At 43.4% G+C, this 11838-nt stretch overlaps 1 long non-coding RNA gene across 1 annotated transcript in view; it reads right to left on the bottom strand.

Annotated features, from left to right (window-relative positions):
- LOC308517848 overlaps nt 1-11838 on the bottom strand; it is a 39129-nt gene that overhangs the window by 9596 nt on the left and 17695 nt on the right. Inside the window, exon 2 of the long non-coding RNA XR_013995898.1 lies at nt 11556-11631. This is a non-coding gene — a long non-coding RNA (uncharacterized lncRNA). The remainder of the gene's footprint in view (nt 1-11555; nt 11632-11838) is intronic.

Below are 11838 nucleotides of genomic sequence, written 5' to 3'. Positions count from 1 at the left end.
ATTCAGGGCCTTGGTCTGTTCAAGACCCCATACCTAGTGGGTCTGTTGGCTGTCACTTAGCTTCATCAGTCAGACCTGAAGGCAGGATTATCAGGACTTTGTATGTTATCTCCACGGAGCCAGCCTAAATGACATTGTATCTATTTCTATTTCTAGATTATAAAACAGTCCTGTTTCTTGATTGGTTACTGAAACCCTCTCAAGTCTCTTTTCTCAATGAAACAGAAAACACCTCATGGTTGATGTGGGGATTTCAGGGGTTGATGAAAGAAGAGCGCCTATCAGCCTGGCACAATCAATGTGTGTTTTCCCTGCTCCCTAGTAATATGTTGGGTGACTGACTACATTAAAGGAGCAGATGCATTTGTGACTCTTTTTTTAATTGATTTGAGATAAAGACATCAATTTGTTGTCCACTTACTCATGAATTCATTGGTTGATTCTTGTATGTGACGCTCTACTGAACTACCCAGCCAGGGTTCATTGGTGGCTCTTGCAGCTCCTTTCAGGAGCTGAGCCCTGGTAGTAAGGGATATGCTGTCTTGGTTTGGTCTGTGACTTCAGTGCTTTTCTGTGTAAATCACCTGAACTATCTGGCACTCTCAGTGGGATTTTATTTTGTTCCCAAGGTAAACTACACCAAGTATTTCTAAATCAAGGCCGGCTCTGAATCTCTAGTCTGCATAGCTCTTACCCAGCAGCCTCAGCCTTAGACCCCTGGGACTCTGTCTCTTCTCCCAAGATACATGTGGATTTCTTCCTAGCCCTACTCATTCATTTAATTTGATGAGGGCCTGTTATGTGCCCAGGCATGGACTGTTGAGGACCAAGGATATAGTAGTGAGCAAAAGAGAAAAAATGCATATCCTCATGCAATTTGTATTTTAGTGAATAGTAAAAAGGAGAATGGTTATGTTTTTCTGCTCTTTGCAGTTAGGCTCATTGGGTTGTGAGCAGAAGCCTCATTTCTGGACTGAAGCATTTATTTGATTGTGCAGAACTCTGCAGTGCTCTCCTTTTCTCGCCTCAATCATGGAAGCACATACAGAGAGAGGAGCCATGAAATCAAACCAGTTTGGAATGCTGTGTCTCCCACATGGCAGGACAGCAGTTCTGGAGAGTCCCCAGACCTATAATGGGCTTTGTGGGAAGGAGAAATAAACTCTTATGCTTAAGCACTGAGACATTAGTGCTGTATGTTTCTACTACATAACCTGGCCTGTTTCAAAAAGTTTAAGGTCTTAGTGACACAGTCATCTTCTTCTTGATCTCCATGGGCTTGACCTTGTCACCTGTGGCAGTATTGGCAAAGCTAACCAGGTTTGATTCTTTTCACAATCAGACTCTGCTCTTTCCTGTCAATGCAACCAACGACAGAGAGAAGCAAAGGCTTTGGATCCTGAATTTTCCAGGTGATGGTGGTGGACTACTCTTTAGAACAGTCACTTGACTAAACCTACCCCAATAAGAGCTGCTTTCTTAATCAGATCAAGTTCTTTTTCTTTATCCTGTTTGTTTTTGCACATGCCTGGGTTGTAGGCTTTTTTTTTTTTTAACAATATTGTTTGTTTTTTTAATTATTTTTTTAATTAAATCTTTATTGTTCAGATTATTACATTTGTTCCTCTTTTTTCTCCCCACAACTCCCCTCCATCAAGTTCACACCCCAACCTCAGCCCTTACTCCCCACCCACTATCCTCATTCAGAGGTGCACGATTTTTGTCCAGTCTCTTCCCGCATCCCCCACACCCCTTTCCCCCCCAAGAATAGTCAGTCCATTCCCTTTCTATGCCCCTGATTCTATTATAATCACCAGTTCATTCTGTTCATCAGATTATGTATTCCCTTGATTTTTAGATTCACTTGTTGATAGATGTGTATTTGTTGTTCATAATTTGTATCTTTACCTTTTTCTTCTTCTTCCTCTTCTATATATATATATTTTATTGATTTTTTACAGAGAGGAAGAAGGGAGAGAGATAGAGAGTTAGAAACATCGATGAGAGAGAAACATCGATCAGCTGCCTCCTGCACATCCCCCACTGGGGAAGTGCCTGCAACCCACCAGGTACATGCCCTTGACCGGAATCGAACCTGGGACACTTCAGTCCGCAGGCCGACGCTCTATCCGCTGAGCCAAACCGGCTTTGGCTTCTTCCTCTTCTTAAAGGATACCTTTCAGCATTTCATATAATACTGGTTTGGTGGTGATGAACTCCTTTAGCTTTTTCTTATCTGTGAAGCTCTTTATCTGACCTTCAATTCTGAATGATAGCTTTGCTGGATAATTTTGGTTGTAGGTTCTTGGCATTCATCACTTTGAATATTTCTTGCCACTCCCTTCTGGCCTGCATAGTTTCTGTGGAGAAATCAGCTGGCAGTCGTATGGGTACTCCCTTGTATATAACTGACTTTCTCTTGCTGCTTTTAAGAGTCTCTCTTTGTCTTTTGCTCTTGGCATTTTAATTATGATGTGTCTTGGTGTGGTCCTCTTTGGATTTCTTTTGTTTGGGGTTCTCTGCGCTTCCTGGACTTGGAAGTCTATTCTTTCACCAGGTAGGGGAAGTTTTCTGTCATTATTTCTTCAAATAGGTTTTCAATATCTTGCTCTCTCTCTTCTTCTGGCACCCCTGTAATTTGGATGTTGGTACGCTTGAAGTTGTCCCAGAGGCTACTTACGCTATCTTCGTATTTTCGGATTCTTTTTATTTTTTAATATATTTTATTGATTTTTTACAGATAGGAAGGGAGAGAGACAGAGAGTTAGAAACATCGATGGGAGAGAAACATCGATCAGCCACCTCTTGCACATCTCCCACTGGGGACGTGCCCGCAACCCAGGCACACGCCCCTGACCGGAATCGAACCCAGGACCCCTCAGTCCGCAGGCTGATGCTCTATCCACTGAGCCAAACCCGTTTCGGCACGGATTCTTTTTTCATTTTCCTTTTCAGGTTGGGTGTTTTTTGCTTCTTCGTATTTCAAATCTTTGACTTGATTCTTGCGATCCTCTGGTCTGCTGTTGGGAGTCAGTATAATATTCTTTATTGCAGTCAGTGTGTGCTTAATTTCTAGTTGGTCCTTTATCACAACATCGAGGGTCTCACTAGATTTCTTGAGGATCTCACTACATTTATCGGCAGTCTCACCAGTCTTTTCGAGGGCCTTACTAAATTTATCGGCTTCTAGACAGTTCTTGGAACACCTTAAAAGTGTGGTTTTGAACTCTATATCCAGTAGTTTGCTTTCCTCCATATCTGTCATTTGTGTCCTGTTTCTTTGTCTCCGCATTTTTTATGCTTTCTTGGTGCACCCCCTTGTGGTCTTTGTGCACAGTCTTGTTGTAGTTAAGCCTTGTTTGTTGTAGGTAACACTGGGGGGGATTTGATCTCCAGGCCAATTGGCTGTGAGAATCAGCTGTGTCTGCAGTGGGAGAACTTCTGTCCTGATCTCTAGGGAGGTGCTAATCTTGCCTCTGCCTGGGGCTATCCAGCAAATGCCTGCATGCAAGGCTTGGGCGGGGCGGGTCCCAGGGGATCAACAGGGGGGGCGAGCGAGCAGTAATGGCTGCTCTCAGCCCTGCCTTCAGAGGCTCTGCTTCTCAGTGTCCCAGCAATTGCTGCAAGTACCTTGGAGAGAGAGCTGCCCTCGAGATCCAACCGATGCCAGACAGTCCCGCTTCTCCTGTTTGAGTCTGGGTCCCCAGAGACTCGCCTGGAACTGGAGCTCAGAGCCTGAGACTCCCTCCCAATTGAAAAAGACAACTGCGCCCTCAGCCGTCAGCCCGCTCCGCATGCACCTCCACACCTTAGTATTTTACTTCCGTACCGCACCTCCTCTGAGTCTCGGTATGCTTTTCTCTTTCCTTCTAGTTGTAGAATTTCCACTCAGCCAGCCTTCCTGTGGTTCTGGATGATGTCCGTCCTGTCTTTTAGTTGTATTTTTTTTTTAGTTGTATTTTTGAAGTGGTTGTGCGAGGCAGCAATCCCCGGTGTTTACCTATGCCACCATCTTGGTTTCTCCCTATCCCGTTTGTTTTTAATCCTCACTGGGAGATATTTTTTAAATTGATCTTAGAGAAAGAAGACAAAAAACACCCATTGATGTGAGAAACATAGATCTGTTGCGTCCCGTACCTGCCCCTGCCGGGAATCAAACCACAACGTAGGTATGTGCGCTGCCCAGAAATCGAACCCTCAACCTTTTTTTTTTTTTGATTGGTGGATGTATGGGATGATGCTCCAATCAACAGCCACATGGCCAGGGCTCCTTATCATGTTCTTTTAGTTAAACCCATACTCCACTCTCATTTGCAGCCTAAGAAACACACCTTCAAGCCCTAACCGGTTTGGCTGAGTGGATAGAGCATCTGCCTGTGTATTCAAGGGTTGCAGGTTTGATTCCTATCAAGGGCATGTACCTTGGTTGCGGGCACATCCCCAGTAGTGAGTGTGCAGGAAGCAGCTGATGGATGTTTCTCTCTCATCGATGTTTCTAACTCTCTATCCCTATCCCTTTCTCTCTGTAAAAAAATCAATAATATATATATATCATATCTAATAATAGAGAAACATGGTAATTAACCATAACTTTGCTACCCTTCCCATTGGCAAATCAGGATATGCAAATTAACTGCCAACAAAGATGGCGGCCGGCAGCCACGCAGCTGAAGCGAACATGAGGCTTGCTTGCTCCAGTGACGGAGGAAGCCAACGTTCCTCGCCTGCCTCGCCCTGCTCTAAGCTACACTCTCAGCAATGAAGTTGCAATTATAGAAGCTAAACAAGCTCCAGATACCTGCTTTCAGCCAGCTCCGGCCTCAGAGCTTAGAGCGGCAGTGATGGCAACAATGTTTCAATTATAGAAGGTAAACAAACCCAGATACCTGCTTTCAGCCAGCCGCAGCCTCAGAGCTGGAGCCGGCTCTCATCTCCATTGACAGCTATAGAAGGTAAATAAATCCCAGAATGAAAAAAACAATAAACAAAAAAAAAACCAGAAAAAAAGGAGAGGCTGGGAGCTTCAGTTGCCCGCCAGCCTGAAAACGGCCCTCAGCCCCTCACACAGACTGACCAGGCACCACAGTGGGGACCCCCACCCTGAAGGAGGTCTGACCAGCTGCAAACAGCCATCATCCCCCCATCCAGGCTGGCCAGGCACCCAAGCGGGACCCCCACCCTGATCCGGGAAACCATTCAGGGCAAATCAGCCGGCCCCCACCTGTGCACCAGGCCTCTATCCTATATAGTAAAAGGGTAATATGCAAACTGACCCTAACAGCAGAAAGACTGGAAATGACTGGTCACTATGACACACACTGACCACTAGGGGGCAGATGCTCAATGCAGGAGCTGCCCTCTGGTGGTCAGTGAGCTCTCACATGGAGGAGCTCTGCTCAGCCACAAGCCAGGGTGACGGCCGCCAGTATAGCAGTGGTGGTGGGAGCCTCTCCTGCCTCCTCAGCAGCGCTAAGGATGTCTGACTGCAGCTTAGGTCTGCTCCCCACTGGCAAGTGGACATCCCCCGAGGGCTGCCGGGCTGCCAGAGGGATGTCTGATTGCCATCCTGGACCAATCCCCCGGGGAGCAGGCCTAAGCCAGCAAGTGGTCACCCCCGAGGGGTCCCAAACTGTGAAAGGGCACAGGCTGGGCTGAGGGACCCCCTACCCCCGAGTGCACAAATTTTTGTGCACCAGGCCTGTAATATATATAAAGAGAAACACACCTTCAGGGTGCACTGCAGAAGTTTCTAGGTGGCTGAGGAGAAACATGACTAGGGCTGTGAAGCACTGTTCTCCCCCTGCTTCTCTTCACAGTCAGGCTCTGCTCTTTCCTGTTAATGCAGCCATCTAGTTACATTGATCTCTTAATAAGGAGACAACAAGATACCCTAGAAAGTTCATGACACTGCAGCCAAAGGTACTTGAGCATTTTGTTATATTCTGCAATTATGGTAGTCAGTGGATCTCTCTAATATTGTTTCACCACCTGTGAAATAAATATAATAGCTTGCAGATATGTTGCAGGATCAAAGTAGGTAAGTGTGCTTAGGATAAATTGCTCAGTGTTATGCAATTAATCAAAGATGGGAAATATAACCTAAGGAGGTGTATTTCACCTCTCTCCATTTATATCCTGATGGACTACTCACCTTCATTGTGCAACAAGAGTATTCAGAAATGATTGAGGGATGAAGGGAGACAGAATAAAGGCAGATCATGTAGAAACTGCCACTCTTTTTCCCTTACACTAAGCACCCCAAATCATTATCTTCCTCTTGAATATATATCCAGAAAATTGCAATCTAGAATAACACATGAATATCAAAAGGGAAATGATTGAAGATTGAATATGTTGCAGTACATACCTAAATGCAGCAGTTTTTTGTTTTTTTTAAAGATGAGGTCAATATATTGAAATAAAAATTTGAAAAGATAGTAGATGGGCATAAATACTGATTAAGGTCCAGAAAGATCTATACAGTATTAATCATTTCCTTTGAGGTGTGTAACTTTTGAGGTAAGAAAATGACGAGACTTTATTTTGGGGTGAGAATATTTTGCAGTACCTACATAATAACAGGATAAAACATTGGGTTAAAAAAGTTTTAGTTCCACTTTTGGCATTAGGCACTAAAAGAATGCTCTGTCTTTCTCTTATCTCTACCCAGAAGTCAAGCCAGGATGAGCAACTGGACTGCAAGGAGCCTAGAGCAAATAACAATGAAAGCAAGGATTCATCCGTGAGCAATGAAATGGGCACTCTAGTTCAGGATACCAGAAGTCCTGGGCTGTTCTTAAACTGACTGGTAGAGAATCCTCTTACAGAAGAAGCATAGAAGAGGTAGCAAGAGCAAAGGAAAGTGGGGTAAGGAGGTTTCAGTGGCCTAGCTCTGCTTTGGCTATGACCACCTGTCCACCACCTTAGGGTGAGGAAAAAGGGTGACAATCAATAGGGTTTGCCCTACATTTCTCTGGATTTTAGTGAGAATATCTGATCCAGTCTGTGGGAAATGGTTAGAAATTCTTGGAAAAAAAGAAATAGTGTAGCCCTAGCTGGCTTGGCTCAGTGGATAGAGTGTCAGCCTGCGGACTGAAGGGTCCCAGGTTTGATTCTGGCCAAGGGCACATGCCTGGGTTTCGGGCTCAATCCCCAGTAGAGGATGTGCAGGAGGCAGCTGATCAATGATTCTCTCTCATCATTGATGTTTCTATCTCTCCTCCCTTCCTCTCTGAAATCAATAAAGAAATATATTTAAAAAAAAAAAAAAGATGCCCTAATCGGTTTGGCTTAGTGGATAGAGCGTCAGCCTGCAGACTCAAGGGTCCCAGGACTCAAGGGTCCCAGGTTCGATTCCAGTCAAGGGCATGTACCTTGGTTGCGGGCACATCCCCAGTAGGGAGTGTGTAGGAGGCAGCTGATCGATGCTTATCTCTCATCGATGTTTCTAACTCTCTATACCTCTCCCTTCTTCTCTGTAAAAAGTCAATAAAATATATTTAAATAAATAAATAAATAAAAAAGAAATAGTGTTGCCTTGCGGGGTGTGGCTCAGTGGTTGAACCAGAAGGTCACAGTTTGATTCCGGGTCAGGGCACATGCCCAGGTTGTGGGCTGTATCCCTAGTAGGAGACATGCAGGAGACAGCCAATCTATGTTTCTCTCTCATCAGTGTTTCTCTCTATCCCTCTCCTTTCCTTTAAAATAACTAAAAGTACATATTTTTTAAGTTAAAAAAAAAGAAGTATCAATTGAAAAATTTAACCAATTAGTTAAAATGTTTCAGTGATGGAGATACTAAGAAACCATATGAAGAGCCCTAGTAATTAATTTTCAGGGGGAAAATCTGGCTTTTTAATGAACATCTGAAGGGCTGGATCAAAACAAGAGGATAGGTTAATGCAATTATTTTCCTGATTTCAAGATCATATACTGAGACAATTGGTTAAAAAATAAAAATATTTAGAGGAAACAACAACAACAAAAAAAACAAGAGGATATTGTTACACATCTGAAGAACTTGGGAGTGTTGCCTTTTGTACTCTATAGACTTGGGAGTGTTGCCTTTTGTACAACCTACTTCAAATTCATTCTCAAGCGGGTAGTACACTGAGGCAATGATACATAAACACTAAGGTAATAGAGATCATAACTATAGGAAGCACCGTACAGGGGGTTGGGAGAATACAAGAAAAAGTCTGTTTATCAGAAATTGGAAGCTTGGAAGAGACGCCCCGCAGAGCTGGCATTCAGATCTTGGGGGGTTGGTGTCTAGGTGGTGCTGCCAGACTGGCACTGATATTTCTTTTTAATATATTTTTATTGATTTTAGAAAGGAAGAGAGATTCTCAATAATGAGAATTATCTATAGGCATGCACCCTGACTGGAAATCAAACTGTGACCTCTTGGTTCATAGGTCATCGCTCAACCACTGAACCACACCAACCAGGCATGACATCGGTATTTCTGAGGTGTCCAATGAGGACAGTTCTAGAAGATAGTGTTTTTGTTCACTGCTTTGTATGTACCTCTTACTATAAAACCTGGTACACTATAGATAATAAAATATTTCCTAAATGAATGTATTCTCCAATTCTCACCTGTCTACTCCAGACCATCCAGAATAGCTCACAAGCAAGTGTTACGAGCTCTAGTACCATGTTCCTTTTTCTGCCCAGCATACTCGAGAATAAAGCACATTGGAGGGTAGAGGCAAATTAAAACTGCAAGGAGGTCAACACTTGCATCAGTTTTCTCTAGCCACTGCAAACCCATGAGTGGGAGAACCCTGATAGTGAGGCCTCATTAAATATCTCCACTTCCTTAGCTTTTTCTTTCACTGGCTCTGCTCAGTCATCAAATCTAACTTCTTCAAGCTCATATCCAAAGCCCTTCATTACTATATCCATTCCATGCCAGGCTGTCCTAAACAGGTCACATTCAAGCCTAACTCATTGTCTTTGCCCAGGATTTTGGAAGGTGTTAATTTTTGCCTCTGTGCAGAGTATGTAATTATGTGACTTTGGGAACTAACCTACATAACTTGTTATAAGGGCCATGCTATGAAAATTTTGGGGGGCATGCTTTTGCTTGCTTTTCAACATACCTTAGCCAAGGTACTAACATCTTGCCTGTAAGGGTCAAGAATTGTATAACATACCCATCTTTTACCACATTTTATCTATGGAGATTTCACAGAAGCTGGAATATCTACACCTTGTTCTGTATCAGTAAGTTATTCTAGTAATTTTGGTTCCTAGTGCTCCTCACATTCACTCTTCCTTTCACCTGCAGACACAGCCTCCTGCAGTTCCTATATTTTCCTTATGCCTATGATCTCCCTTCACTGTGACCTCAAATCCTTCCCACCAAATTCTATTCCTCCTCTCCCTATTTCTTGCCCCTAATTCACTTTCTGCATGACCTACTGCCCTAAAGCAGATTCTACACATAGATCCTCCAGAATCCTGCAGGCTTCAACACGAGTGAAGAGTTTCTAATTGAGAAAATTATAACGATAGGCCAAGGAAGGGGAGGGAGAAATACCTTTATTTTCATCAGCGATAATAATGCTTATAAACTTGTATAAATACTATGAGAGAAGAAACCAAGAACTGGGTTGGGAGTGATGGTGAGATGAGAAATCTTGCAAAATTAACCTAGATATCACACTTGCTTAAGATTAGGTCGCTTTGATTTCATATTACCCAATGGCTTAACCTAGCCTTTCTTTCCTTTGTTCATGGCTCTGTTGCAGAATATGACCTGAAGGTTGCAACAGTATATAGCAGAAGGTACCTAGTGGTCAATTATTGGTTTAGAACAGATCCAGGCTATTAAAATTCTAGATGTATTCCCCAGGAGGGGACAGTATTTTTTTCCCCTGATGTGGCTCAGAAACAGTTCTTAGGCCACTAGCTACACATTCTTTGTTCAGAACAAGGATACCATAGTTTCCCAGCATGAATTATGGATTTTATAGCCTTCTCTGCTTCAAAGCAAAATGGAAATCCACAGTGAGACAAGACTGTGAAGTTCAAGGCAGAAATAGAAAGAGGGCTCTGCATTCTTAGGTTGCTTCATATTCCTGGACATGGTTCTTGAGATCCGGTTGTCAAGTTTACTGCTAAGCCAGGGATTGGCTAGTAGAACTATCCACAGAGGAAAGCTCTCAGAAAAATATTTGACCTAAGGAGTTGATGTCAGGTTTTCTACAAACTTGGACATCACTTCCTTCCTTTTATGTATCTCTTATGTATATCCCGATGGCAGATAAGGGAAGAATTCTTAGTGAAGCTTTTCTCACACTAGAAGCACTTATGTGGCTTTTCCCCAGTGTAGCTTTCCTGGTGGGCACTGAAGCAGGAGCTATTCTTAAAGCTTTTCCCACACTGGGCACACTGATACAGGCCCTTCACAAGGCGGACTTACCAGTGATGGCTAAATGGGAGCTTGTTGACTCTCTTCCCACAGATAGTGCACTGATAAGGCTTCTCTCCAGTGTAGGTCCTCTGATGGACAATGAGGCTGGAGCTCTGGTTGAAGCTTTTCCCACATTCCACACACTAGTATGGTCTTTCCCCTGTGTGAGTCCTCAGGTGGGCATGAGGTTGGAGTGTTCATTGAAGCCTTTCCCATATTCACAGTATTTGTGAGGCTTCTCTGTGGATTCTGATGCCGAACAAGGTAAAAAAAACTCAGCTAAAGCTTTTCCCACATTCATGAAATCTAGAAGCTTTTTCCACTTCAGGGGCTGGCTGGTGATGAGAGGAGAGAGAACTCTGAGAGTATTCTCTCCCACACAAGAGATGTGTCCACGGTTTCTCAGTCCAAAATCTCTGGTGACATCCTCTCCTGGGATGGGGCTGTCTCCTCACTCTCCCCTGGACAATGTCTATGTTGCTTTCTTGTCCTTGGTTCACGCTCCTAGCCTGTTTTGAACTCAAAGTGCCAAAAAACTTTTCTACTAAACTTCCTCCGTAAAATCCTTATTCATTTCTACTACTTCTGAATCATCTCATTTTAGATTCTCTTTTGTAACCCCATTCTTCACTTCAGAACCTGAAAGAATAAAATTACATTGGACTCTGGAGAAGGAAAACAATGGAATGAGGAAAGAGTTACAATTAAACTACCATGAAGAAGAAATACCTAATTGAATTCTTCATGTGACTAAGTCTTCTGCTAAATTTTATTTTCCAGTTGTAACACTTTTTACCTCCAACTTTGTGGTCACCCTACTTTTCTAGGACGAGGATTAAAAAATAAAAAATATAAATAAATAAAATAAAACACAATAGCTCTGCTCTAACCTGGGGTGGGCAAAGGTCAGAGGCAAAGCAAGGTAAGGGAGGCATGGCCTCTTTGCGAAGGATTAGGGTAGGTAAGTAGCATGTGATGCCCAAGTAGACAGAATAAGAAAACAACCCACGACAAGCTCAATGGACAACATAAAATTCTTTATAACATCTCTGGGAAAGAATGAGTTTTAGAGTGAGTCAGTACAAACTGAAATGGGAACTTCAAGAGACAAAAAACATCAACCACAGCTCACCTGATCTCCGTGGTACAGAGCCCAGTACCATCTCCTGGCTTTGAAGACCCCTCTTCTGGAGATGGTTCCTGGCAGCCTGTGGAGTAAGCCAGGTTAGGGAGAAATATCCACTATTAGAGGGCAGCTTCCACTAACAGAGGTTCCGAGTGGGATCCCTGGGCCAACAGCATCAGCACTACCTGGGAACCTGTTACACATGCATATTCCCAGGACCCACCTCAGATCTGAGAAAGTCTGGAAATGATGCCTGGGAATCTATTTTAACATGTCCCCAGATGAGTAT

Source organism: Myotis nattereri (assembly GCF_964212035.1).
Source record: "Myotis nattereri genome assembly, chromosome: 4".
Classification (NCBI taxonomy): domain Eukaryota; kingdom Metazoa; phylum Chordata; class Mammalia; order Chiroptera; family Vespertilionidae; genus Myotis; species Myotis nattereri.
This window is presented reverse-complemented; position numbering and strand designations above follow the sequence as displayed.